This window comes from Danio rerio, chromosome 11 (assembly GCF_052040795.2).
Source record: "Danio rerio strain M-AB ecotype USA chromosome 11, GRCz13ab, whole genome shotgun sequence".
Lineage (NCBI taxonomy): Eukaryota > Metazoa > Chordata > Actinopteri > Cypriniformes > Danionidae > Danio > Danio rerio.
The window spans coordinates 21,248,050-21,260,065 of NC_141031.1; the positions used below are offsets into that span (position 1 = coordinate 21,248,050).

The 12,016-nt window shown below is 36.5% G+C and overlaps 1 long non-coding RNA gene across 1 annotated transcript; it reads left to right on the forward strand.

Moving 5' to 3' along the window:
* The first annotated feature begins 4,352 nt into the window (after positions 1-4,352).
* On the forward strand, positions 4,353-9,553 carry LOC147834798 (uncharacterized). Its single transcript, XR_015502595.1, has 2 exons — positions 4,353-4,491; positions 9,181-9,553. It is a non-coding gene; the product is annotated as an uncharacterized LOC147834798 (long non-coding RNA).
* Positions 9,554-12,016: the final 2,463 nt, after the last annotated feature.

Below are 12,016 nucleotides of genomic sequence, written 5' to 3' on the forward strand. Positions count from 1 at the left end.
GGAAAATCGGTCTGAAATGATCTTTGTGTGTTAGAGAGGGAAAGAGAGAGAGAGAGAGAGAGAGAGAGAGAGAGGGAGGGAGAGAGAAAGTATAAATGCACTCCTGATTTACAGCCCATCTTTAGGTAAAAGCCCCTCCTTTTTCCATGTTCTCCCCTTCTCTCCTTTCTGTGCCCATAATAATGGACACGGTGTTTTTACGAGAGTACCAGAGCAAACCCCATTCACACCGCGGCACTGAGTCGCCTCTAAATGGCTCCGTTCAGCTCACTGCTATTAAACAGCTCATAAAAAAAGTGGCCACACAACCGCTTGAGTCACACAGATGCAGCTTCAGGACTCCTGATCTTAGTGTGATGCAGTTCAGACAGCTGCGTTTGCCTCTTTCACATCTCGTCTAAAATGACATCAATTAACCATAAACAAGTCACAATTACACTATAGGGGATTAAAGTCAATGTGAAATGGAAGTTGCAATAGTCTTTTCTTACCTTTGGTGGCACGAGCACACACACCCCAGCAAGCATTCTTTGTTTTTCAAAGATGTCTAATAGATGTTTAATAGTTTAAACAAAGTAGTCTCAAAACAAGGCTAAATTTGGGCCGTCAGTGAAAATCTAATTGATGTCTAAGAACAGGCCAAAACTAGACTAGTCATCAAATAAACAGAAACGAGTGACTACACATATAAAGGGCCCTATTATACACCCGGCGCAATGTGGCGCATGGTGCGACACAATTGTTGTTTGCTAGTTTCAGCTTGGCGCAAAGGTCGTTTTGACGTTTTCCGCTACACTGTTTAAATAGCAAATGCATTTGTGCTCATATGTGCGCCCATAGGCGTTCTGGAAGGCGTCCTGAGGCGCATTGCTGGCGTGTTGCTATTTTGAGAAACTATAATAGATTTTTCAATCAACCAAAACAAACCCGATCTAAAGTCCAGCGCAGATTGCGTTAGTTATGCGCCTCGCTTACACACTGCTTAATAAACACAAGATGTAGAGCAATACGCAAATATCTTTACATAAGAAAAATAACTAAAACATTAAGGATATATAGGATATAAATATAAAGGATTAAAATATTACAAAACATATTATTTTCTAGCCTACTTACATTTAAAACCTACTGCCTTTTGCCTTCTTCATCTCGGGAGGCTTTTTGAGTTTATTCATAACAATTTGCTTTTGTATAATGTTATTATTATTAGCAGTATTATTTATTATATGCATATTTATATTTGTTTTTTATTAAAAAAAGCTTAGATTTGCCTACCTGTCATGTTTTAGATCATATAGGGCACAGCATGTGTTTTAGGATATAACTCAGTTTTTTGACCACACTTCGTTTTTATTGTACATTTATTCGTTTGCTGGAAATTAGAACTGAATTTAGAAATAGTTTTGAAATAAATCTTTGCACTTAACAAACAAAATTAATTATTGATTGGCAAATTGATGTCTGTGCGTAAGAGGTTTCCCTATCCACGAGAGCAAAATCTGCACTGCAGATTCTCTGTTTTACTGTTTTCTTGCTAGTGAAACGCTCAGTTTTTCCACTTACTTTACGTCATGTAAATAGCAAATGTGCTTATGGCGCGACACAACTGGCTCTTAAAGGGAATGGGAGATGAGACTCTCGTTTATTCTCAAAACACACCTATAACTCATTAAAAAAATAAGCTCAACCCTTTTTGATCATGCACCACGGTGCAAAGCGGATTTTTCCTTCCTTATATTAGCAAAAGTGGATTCTGACATGCCCTGAAAGTGTTTGTGCTCTGCGCTTTGCGCATTGACCATCAAAATAGAGCCCAAAGTCTTCTGTCTATTTGACAACTGATCTAGATTTGTGCTATTTTTAGATGTCTATTAGATTTTCACTGACAGCCCAAGTTTAGCCTTGTTTAAGCCAAGCTGTCTACGTTTAGATGTCTATTAGATGTCTATTAATCACAAAATTGTTTGCTGGGACATATGTCAAGTATCTCTGCATATACTGGACTTAGGATAATTTTAGTGAAAGGTCAATTTCTGTTTCATTATTATTATATTATATTTACAAGGTTTGATATAATATTTTCCCAATTTCAAATAAAACATGTTATTTAGAGAATATTTAGAAAATTACAAATGTTCAGAATATCAGTATCTTACACCACTAAATATTGATTTCATAACTTTTCTGAAATTAAAACATTGGTATAATGTTATTTATATACATTTATGTTATTAACTTACAACATATAAAATGACCACAAAAACATGGAATACAAAATAAAAGCTGATTAGCTTTTTTAAATAAGTTAAAGTAACAAAAATAATTATGTTGAACTTGACATTAATGTTGTTCTAACTACATATTTAAAATAAGCCGAATCAACACAATTCCTGACGTTTTTTAGGGACAACCTAATTGTTTTATCTTCAATACAGTAAATTTGTAAAAACATTAAGTTAACTTAAGGCGAGGCAGTGGCGCAGTAGGTAGTGCGGTCGCCTCACAGCAAGAAGGTCGCTGGGTTGCTGGTTCGAACCTCGGCTCAGTTGGTGTTTCTGTGTGGAGTTTGCATGTTCTCCCTGCCTTTGCGTGGGTTTCCTCCAGGTGCTCCGGTTTTCTCCACAGCTTAAAGACATGCGGTACAGGTGAATTGGGTATGCTAAATTGTCCGTAGTGTGTGTGTGGATGTTTCCCAGAGATGGGTTGTGGCTGGAAGGGCATCCGCTGCGTAAAAAAAAAAACTTGCTGGATAAGTTGGCGGTTCATTCTGCTGTGGTGACCCCGGATTAATAAAAGGACTAAGCTGACAAGAAAATGAATGAATGAAGTTTTTTTACAGTGTTTGCAGAATAAAACAGAAATTAGCTTATTAAATTAATACATTTTTCTCAAATACAAAACTAAAATTATAAATCATGAATCCAGACAAACCGAGAATTTTCAAGTGGTCTGGATTTTATATTTCTGAATTGCATTGTGGAACCTTGGTTTATGCTCTATGATCTTGAAATCAAAAAATTTAGATCTACAGTTTAGCAAAGGTACTTAAAAACAATATTGTATAAGAAATGCATCAAGTTTATTACAACTCATTGCTAGGTTTAGTGCCATAATTGAAAAGATATAAAGTTTCAAACTGTTAAAATTTCAATAAAAGTCACTTTGTTAAATGTTCCCATTATGCCTTTTAAAAGAGCTAATAAACAGAAAATGATCCATTTACAGTTGAAGTCAAAATGACAAGTCAAGTGCTGTTTAACAGACCAAGGACATTTGCACAATTTTTTTTTTAGTTCTCTTTTTCTTCTAGATTTGGTTGAGTGAAAGCAGCTTTTAAGTTTTAGTTTTTTGAAGAATTTTTATATATTTTATTTTGATTGACTACAAAAAAATACTGCAATGATTAATAATGTGATTTACTGTACATTGCTTGTGTTTGTGTGTGCGCATGTGTGCAAGAAACAGCTTAGATGTGATTTTTATCCAATTCATTGGCTATTATTGGTCTATCTTATGTGATTGACAGGTTGTCGTGTCATCAGAAAAAATAAATGTGAGATGGAGATAAGGCTGGCCGATTAATCAAAAACTAAATAAAATTGATATTGAAAACCTTTAATCCATCTCATTTTTCCAGGACGATCTTTTTCAATTACTTTTCCTACTACGTCTAAAGTAGATACATGACTCCGCTCTGTTAAGGCTGATTTATAATTCTGCGTCAAAAGCACGGGAATGTTCCGGCACAGTCTTCACGTGGTCACATACCCGCACACATCTCGAAAAATGTATCTACACATCGCACATTTGCATTACATTGATGATTGGAAGCTGCGCCTGATATCTGCTAGAGACGTCATATTTTACATTACAATAAAACTATTTACATTGAAAATTATATTTTCTACTTTTGAAAACATTAAAAATAAATGATTGTTTCTGAAAGTGCATTTTATAAGAAAAACGTTGTTCAATAAATAATCTATAATGTTATAATAAATAATAATGTTTCCTTCAATTATTTTAAAATCAAGTAATATGAGTGCATATTTACTGTACAAAACCTGTCAGTTTACCATGAGGGCAAAAAAATAAAATAAACAAATAAAATAATCGTTCATTTATCGTAATTGAGTTAAAAAGTTCAATTAATTGAGGTTTTGATTTTAGGCCAAATCGCCCAGCCCTAGATGGAGCAGAACTTGTTTTTTTAAAATATTATTAAAGATGACTGCATGAATTCAACAAGAAATCATAACAAAATGTTCAGCTTTGTCAGCATTCTACTTTTTCTTTTTGACCAATCAGAGCGGAGTATCCCAGAGAGCTTTGGAATAATGCTAATTATCACTGACTTCTCTGAGGGCTGAGGCAACTCGGGTTCTTTCCCACCCTGCTAGCTTTCTCTTTCTCTTCTCTTCTTTTCTTTTTCTTTCCGTCTGACGCACTATGAGTGAAGGATATCAGATTCCCCTGAAAGCTCTCGGACAGGTGAGCGCTGCTTTGCTTGACCTCCATCTCTCACATTACGGTGCTAAACTGCGACTCCCTGCTGTTCTCGATTACACACGTTTGCCTGCACACACACACAGGTGTGATCCTTACACATCAGTCGCTTTTAGTCGCCAATTGGTATCGACATCATCGAGGCTAAATGGATTCAGTTACAGGGCATTATTATGTATGATGCTCAGACATGATCATACAAAACATGTTTTGTACAAAAACAGACGGACAAGTAGGAAAAGTGAAGAGACCAGTTTTTCTGGATTTATAGTTGTGTTTTGTAATCTGAAGACTTTTCTTCCAAATTTAAAACACAAATGATTACTTTTACAACATTTTTCGGCATAAAATAACAACCGAGTGCCATGTTTTCAGACACATTTGTATTAGTTTTTAGAAAGCACAATACCTTCAAATTTATGTCAATTATTTATATATTTTTTGAAACTCGGTCCTATACTGCCTGTCTTGACCAGGGCACCCTGTTATAAGAGATATTGCGCCTCAATGGGACATTCCTGGTTAAATAAATAAATAAATGTTCGAATTGTGTTCTTGGCTTCTTTGGTGAACAGAATGTTATAAACAAAAGTATTTTTTATTGGAACCTTCTAAAAGCCTTAATTTTAAATATTTTTATGCATCATATTTTTATGAATCAACTGTCGATTGGGTTTAGGGAAGGGGGTGGGCGGATAAATCTGTGATTTTAAAAACACTAGTGGTTGGGTTTAGGGAAGGAGGAGGGCGGGTCAGTCAGTCAGTCATTCAACAGCAGCCTCTAGTGGATTTACATGAGAACAGCAGGCGTGAATTGCACTCGCAAGAGAAATGTGAGATCTGCAAAAGTGTACACAGCGGCCTCTGGTGGATTCAAAAACTGCCAAAAATCGTAGCTCCTGTGACGTATTTGGTGCTCTCCAGAAATGTATATAATGGTACATTTTCTAAACGAGCGTGGACTGGATTTACTACATTTTTAGTGTCATTTAGTGGTTGGAAACTATTTATATGGGCTGGATTTAAATAAACAAATAAGTTAACTGTTACTAAATTTAACTTGTTTGTTTAAATTCAGCCCATATAAATAGTTAGCAAGCACTTACCTTAAGAAAATGTAGTAAATCCAATGAAACTTGTTTTTTTGTATGTAACCGTGTTAATCTACTTTTTTTTTTAAACATGACACTATTATAATAAATCCATAAGACATCATATTGCTAGTATTTTGATCAATAACATTGAATATTTTCACTGACAATATCTTGACCTCATAGATGCTTTTGCAGGAATTTGATAGCAGCACCACTGTGAGCAAATGAAATCTGCACACTAGGCATTGATATAATAATATTAGTTTTATATCACATGAATCTAAAGGACACTTTAAGCAAAACCAGTCCTGCTGGGATCTCAGTGGGTAGTTGAGACTGTAAAAGACCAAACAAAGCACTCTGTGAGGAACCAAAATATAATTACCTGTCTGCAGCAACCACACATTTAAAAAACAACAGCAGCTTTGCTAAGTGATGGAATAACAAATCAAAAGGAAAGTACAGAAATAGTTAATTGAGAGAGAGAGAGAGAGAGAGAGAGAGAGAGAGAGAGAGAGAGAGAGAGAGAGAGAGAAAGAGAGAAATAATAAATAACAGAAAGTTGATCTACATAATCATCTCTAGATAGGACAGCTGTGCTACATTGTGGTCAGGCTCAAACCTCAGCAGAGTTTTCATAGATTTTTAACGTGCTCTTATAACACTCAGCAAAAAAGCACCTGCACTTTTCACTCCCACTCAAGCATGAAATGATGTCGACACAGAATGACTCAACTGATTTGTTGCGCCACATTCAAAAAGACAATACGTTCTGTATCTATACAGGGCTGTATTCTAAGTCTCCCCTATACCTTAAAACAGTGTACTTTTTTAGGGAGCAGATATTTGTATTGGTGTTAGAAACCACAGTGGACATTCTGAAGTGAACTCAGTCAATTCCACAATGTATTGTGCAGTAATAAATGTACAACCGATGCACACTCAATGGCTAGAGCAGTATTTCCCAACCATGCTTCTGATGGCACACCAACAATACACATTTTCAACCTCTTCCTATTCAAACACACCTGAATCAACTCATCAGAACATTAGAAGACACTCCAAAACCTGAAATAAATAGTTTAGATAAGGGAGACATTCAAAATATGACTGTTGGTGTGCCTCCAGGAACAAGGTTGGGAAACACTGGACTAGAGAATACAGTAACTAGTAGAAATATGGTACAGTCTCTTTAAAGGTCACGTGAAGTGCTTTGAAATGTGCATGTTTTTCATTCAATCCCAACAGGCACAGAACGTCAACATAACATCAGATTGACATTGTACCTCAATGTTGTGGGACATTGCTTTTTATTTGGAATTGGGTTGATGTCAGAACCCAATGTTACCGTCCAACGTCAGACAGATGTTGCATTTTGGTTACTTTCCAACGCAATCTAAAAACAACAAAATATTGATGTCTTATGATGTTACAGCTTGATGTTGTGTGGACATAACCAGTATCACGTCTACCACATGTTGGATTTTGGTTGCCATACTTGATGAATAAATGTCAGTATTCGATGTCAATATGAGGAATCAGAGCCGGCCCAAGGCATAACTGAGCTAACCGGCTGCCCTGTGGCCACCAGGAGGCCCCTAAGAGTGCAAAAAATAACCCACTTTCGTTTTTTGGTTACAGATATATTATATCAATGGCTTACTGTGATTATACAAAATGCATTATTCAATGAAAAAAGCAATATTTTGTTAACAGGCTGGCGCAGGATATGGAAATGTGGAATTGTCTAGGCCGCATTTAAAGGCTGATTTATTCTTCTGCATCAAGCGTACGCGTATGCTACAGCGCAGCCTTCGCAGTGTCACATAGCCCTTGCCGTGACCGCCGCTGACCAGGCCTGGTTTATACTTCTGCGTTGAGTGTGACCCACGGTGCATGCCTTGCGCATTTCCGTGCATTTATACTTCTGTGCGCTGTTTGTATTGCTTTGCAATAACACGTCTGAAACGCTAGCTGGCAGTGAGGTTTTTATGTTCCTCTGTGTCGAGTTTCTTCATTGGTGTTTTGTTTTTTCTAAACACTACCTTAATGTACAAGTAGCTAAAACTTGCTCATTTTGATGCGGGAACTGGCGGACGTGCAACAACTTTAATCATAGAAAAGATTTGCAGAAATTTTGCTTACAGCCCCCTGAAGGCTTAGACTGGCCCTGTGAGGACTACTTTTGTTTTCTGTTGTTTTTTTTTTTTTGTTTAATTTTTTATGTACGTAACTGTGAATGGCCTAATGTATGTGACAAACAGTTGCTTACGTTTTTAATGTGAAATAAAGTGCAAGCTGACAATCACCTATGTCAGGGGTGCCCATATTCGGTCCTGGAGGGCCGGTGTCCTGCAGATTTTAGCTTCAAACTTGCCTCAACACACCTGCAGGGATCTTTCTAGAATACCTGGTAATAGCTTGATTAGCTAGCCCAGGTGTAACTAAACTTTGCAGGACCTCCAGGACCGAGTTTGGGCACCCCTGGTCTATGTGAAGTCTGTCTGTATGGAAACTATCCCTATTTCTGCAATACAACACCCATAATGCACTGTTAATAACTTTTGAGTTTGGGCACAAAATTAATTTCTGAGTCTCACCACAAGACGCCACCCACAGCTGAATCCTATCATTGTAAGTTTCTAAGTATATATAGTCAAAGTCAAAGTCAAAAGTCATAGTCAGCATTATTGCTGCTACTCCATCACTGAGAAACATCCATACACACTCATTCACACACAAACACTACAGCCAATTATGCTTCCCCAATTCACCCATAGCGCATGTCTTTGGACCTGTGACGGAAACTGGAGGAGGAGGAGGAAACGGGAGGAGACCCACACGAACACGGGGAGAACATGCAAACACAGAGATGCCACTACTTTAATTAAACAATATTTTATTTGTTATTTAAACTGTACACCAATAGGAATGTGCTTTAGATGCCATCTTGTAGTCAGATGTGGAAATTGATTGGGGCACCAAACTCTTGGTCAATTATGGGGATTTTCTAGGTGTCGTGTGTACATGGGTTGTAGACTTGTTTTTGCTGTGCATTGTGGGATCGATCAGTCCACTTCCTAGCGTCCACTATGGTTTTGGACACCATTAAAAGTAGCTGCTTATAAATAGTGGGCGATTTTGGATACAGGCATAATTTTCCTTTTGTTTGGTTTTCCCACCATTATTAGTTTTCATCTAGTCGGTTGGATTTTCAACCTTTTATAGATTCTAATCTCTTTAGTGCGCTCTGTCCTTCACCAATGCAAGCCTGAGACTAGGCAGATACAAAAAAGGTAAAAATGGCTGTAGGGCACAGGTGTTAAACTCATTTTCTGGAGGGCCGCAACCCTTGCAGTTTGGTTCCAACCTTTCTTCACCAAACTTACAGGTAGGTTTCAAATAAGCCGGAAGGACCCAATTAGTTTGATCAGGTGTGTTGAGAGTTAAAGGTAAACTGTGCAGTGCTGCGGCTTTGCAAGAACTGGCTTTGACACCTGTGCTGTAGACGATTAATTTTGAGATGCTTTTTAAGATGCTACATTGGAGTAGTCAATTTACTTATGGTTTATGGCTTTAGACTGTTGGAGGAAATGGGGAAACCCAGTGAAAACCCACGTGAGCATGGGGAGAACATGCAAACTCCACACAGAAATGCTGACCGGCCTGGTGAGGAGCCAAACCAGCGGTGTTCTTGCTGTGTGGCAACAGTGCTAACCAGTGGGCCTCTGTGCCGCCCTACCAGGAGAAGAAGAGGAGTAGGGTTAGAAGGGGGGATTCTTCAAGACAAAGATGACTGGAGTGGAAAACTCTGCTTATTTATAGTGTGTCAGTATTCATCTGATTGGTGCAATATACCGAGCTGATGCGGTACCATCCGTGTTCAATCATAAACATGCAATCCTCACGAAATTAGTTTATAAATAAACCACACAAAGAAAATGTCCAATCTGCCTTATTGTTGCCATGTTTCTTATTTGTATTTTATTCTTATATTTATTTTAGATTTCAGTAAATTACAATACATTATTTACTCAAAACATGTTTTCTTCTCCACTGAACCATAAATCTCCACTTCAGCAGCACTTTCTCACTTACAGCAACATTTACTGTCCCTCTTCCTCCAAACCAGTTTGACTGTCGTTCTTCTGTTGAACACAAAACAAGATATTCTGAAGAAAGGTAACCACTGACTTCCATAGGATTTGTTTTTCCTATATGGAAGTCAATAGTAACAGGTTTTCAGCTTTCTTCAAAATATCTTCTTTAGGTTCCTCAGAAACTCCTAAAGGTTTGGAACCAACTGAGGGTGCCAATTTTGAGTGAACTATCCCTATAATGAAATCATGCCACCGTTGGATATTAAAAGAAAACATTTGAGAAAATTCTTAGTCAAGTTGAAACATAATAATGGAAATTTTACGTGTAGGAGTGTTTGCTGAAATGATTTGAGCACTGGATATTTCTTCCTTCACCTGCAGTGACTCAGAGGTTAACACTTCTCCTGTATCTCTGTCAGGGTTATGTAACAGTGAGAGGGCAGTGTGGCTGATCCAGGTGCAGCTCTCCATTTCTGTCACTCTTATGATTTACATGAAGAAGTCAAGCTGGGTATCAGAGCAAATGTTTTTCATGGGCCAGATTCATCAAACTTTCTAAAGAAGAAATGTTGTCTTATTTTCTAAGGACAAAAGTCAAGAATATTTCGTATTACCAAACAAATTTTCTTAAGAATGTTCCTATTTAGTTTTTCTGACTTTGTTCATACAAAATAAATTCTAACAAAGAATGTTGGGGGATGTGGGGAGGACTATTTGTTTATTCAGATATCAACTCTACCAAACTATAACTTTCATTCATTCATTTTCTTTTCGGCTTAGTCCCTTCTTTTAATCTGGGGTCACCTCAGTGGAATGAATCGCCTACTATAATTTTTTATAATATAAAACAGTGTAACTACTTCAATATTTTACTCATTTAAACTAGTATAATTGGCTTATTAGATGTTTATGTTCCATATGGAAATACTATGGTTTATCAGCAGCTCTTTGCTAGGTTGTTTTTTGTGTCTTTTCACATCATCCATCTTTAATAAGCTGAATATTTGACACTTTTTTTTTTGTGAGTACATTTCTTTTTGTTGTTAAATGAGCAAATTGCACTGAAGAACTTTTATAAGAAGAGTTTTGTAAATCCAGCTCCAGGACATATGTAGATAGAATCTTAAATATTATAAACTTGTTCCAGAACATGTTGAACTTATCATGACAAAAACTTCACTTACACTCTTGCTATTAAGCAAAGTGAACGACAGCCAAGAACTACAGCATCATGCAACCACAATGACTTCAGAAATGACAGTGAGAATAGAAATATCTGATCATAACCTTATACATTTGTTTGCATTATACATCTGTTGAGGTAATTATTCTGCCTATTACATGGTTAAATATAATTTGATTTCAAACTATAGTTGAGTTTATAAACTGTAAATATCTGGCTGTATAAGACTATAATACTGTATAGAAAGGATTTTTTTGGCCTTATCCTGAACATTATGAGAATAATTTTTACGCAGTATGAGAGTCACATCCTTTTGATCTCCCCCTGCACATTAGAGTCCTTAAATGAGTCTACAAAATATTAAAGACTATAGAAAGGCCTAAGAGATTGTTAAAAGCTGTTCACACATTTCAATAAAGTTATTAACTCATAAACATTCTTACATATAACTAGGCCCACACGGAATCTGTGCGCGCAGAATTCAGCAGATTTTTAGTCCATCATTAATTCTGTTTATTTACTTGAGTAAATGTGTTTAAATATACATTTATTCAGTTTTTAAATTAATTACAGTAATATTATTGACTAATATGAAAATGTTAATCTGATTTATGTACACCAGTTTGTAAAGTAATATTTTCTTTCTTTTAGTAGATATATTGTATGAGAGACTTGCATTGTTTACCAAGAAGTGAATCTAATTGGATTTGCATTTTAAACATTAAATAAATGTTAAAACGATATTTTTTATTTCACTTATTAAGGTTTTAGTTATGATACTCCCAAAATCATTCCGCAAAAATCCGCAGATTCTTACCAAAATTTTCTGCAGAAAAACCTCCGACTGGCCCTACATATAACCCCGCCAATAGCTTACTGTTTACCTGCATGAGACTTCACGGCTGGTCTTCTGCTACAAATTAAGTCCTTTGGCACCATCTGGTGGCCACAATACCGCACAGTGTTTCAAAAACTCTTCATACTACCCTAGTAACAAAGTCACTTTTTTCTTTCAAAAAGCACCTAGCAACAAATTAAGCAATTTGCAACATCCATTTCGCAAAATTATTATTTTTTTTTTTACAAATTAATGTAACTCAAAAGAGCAATAGTAACTACAAGCTTAACTCTTT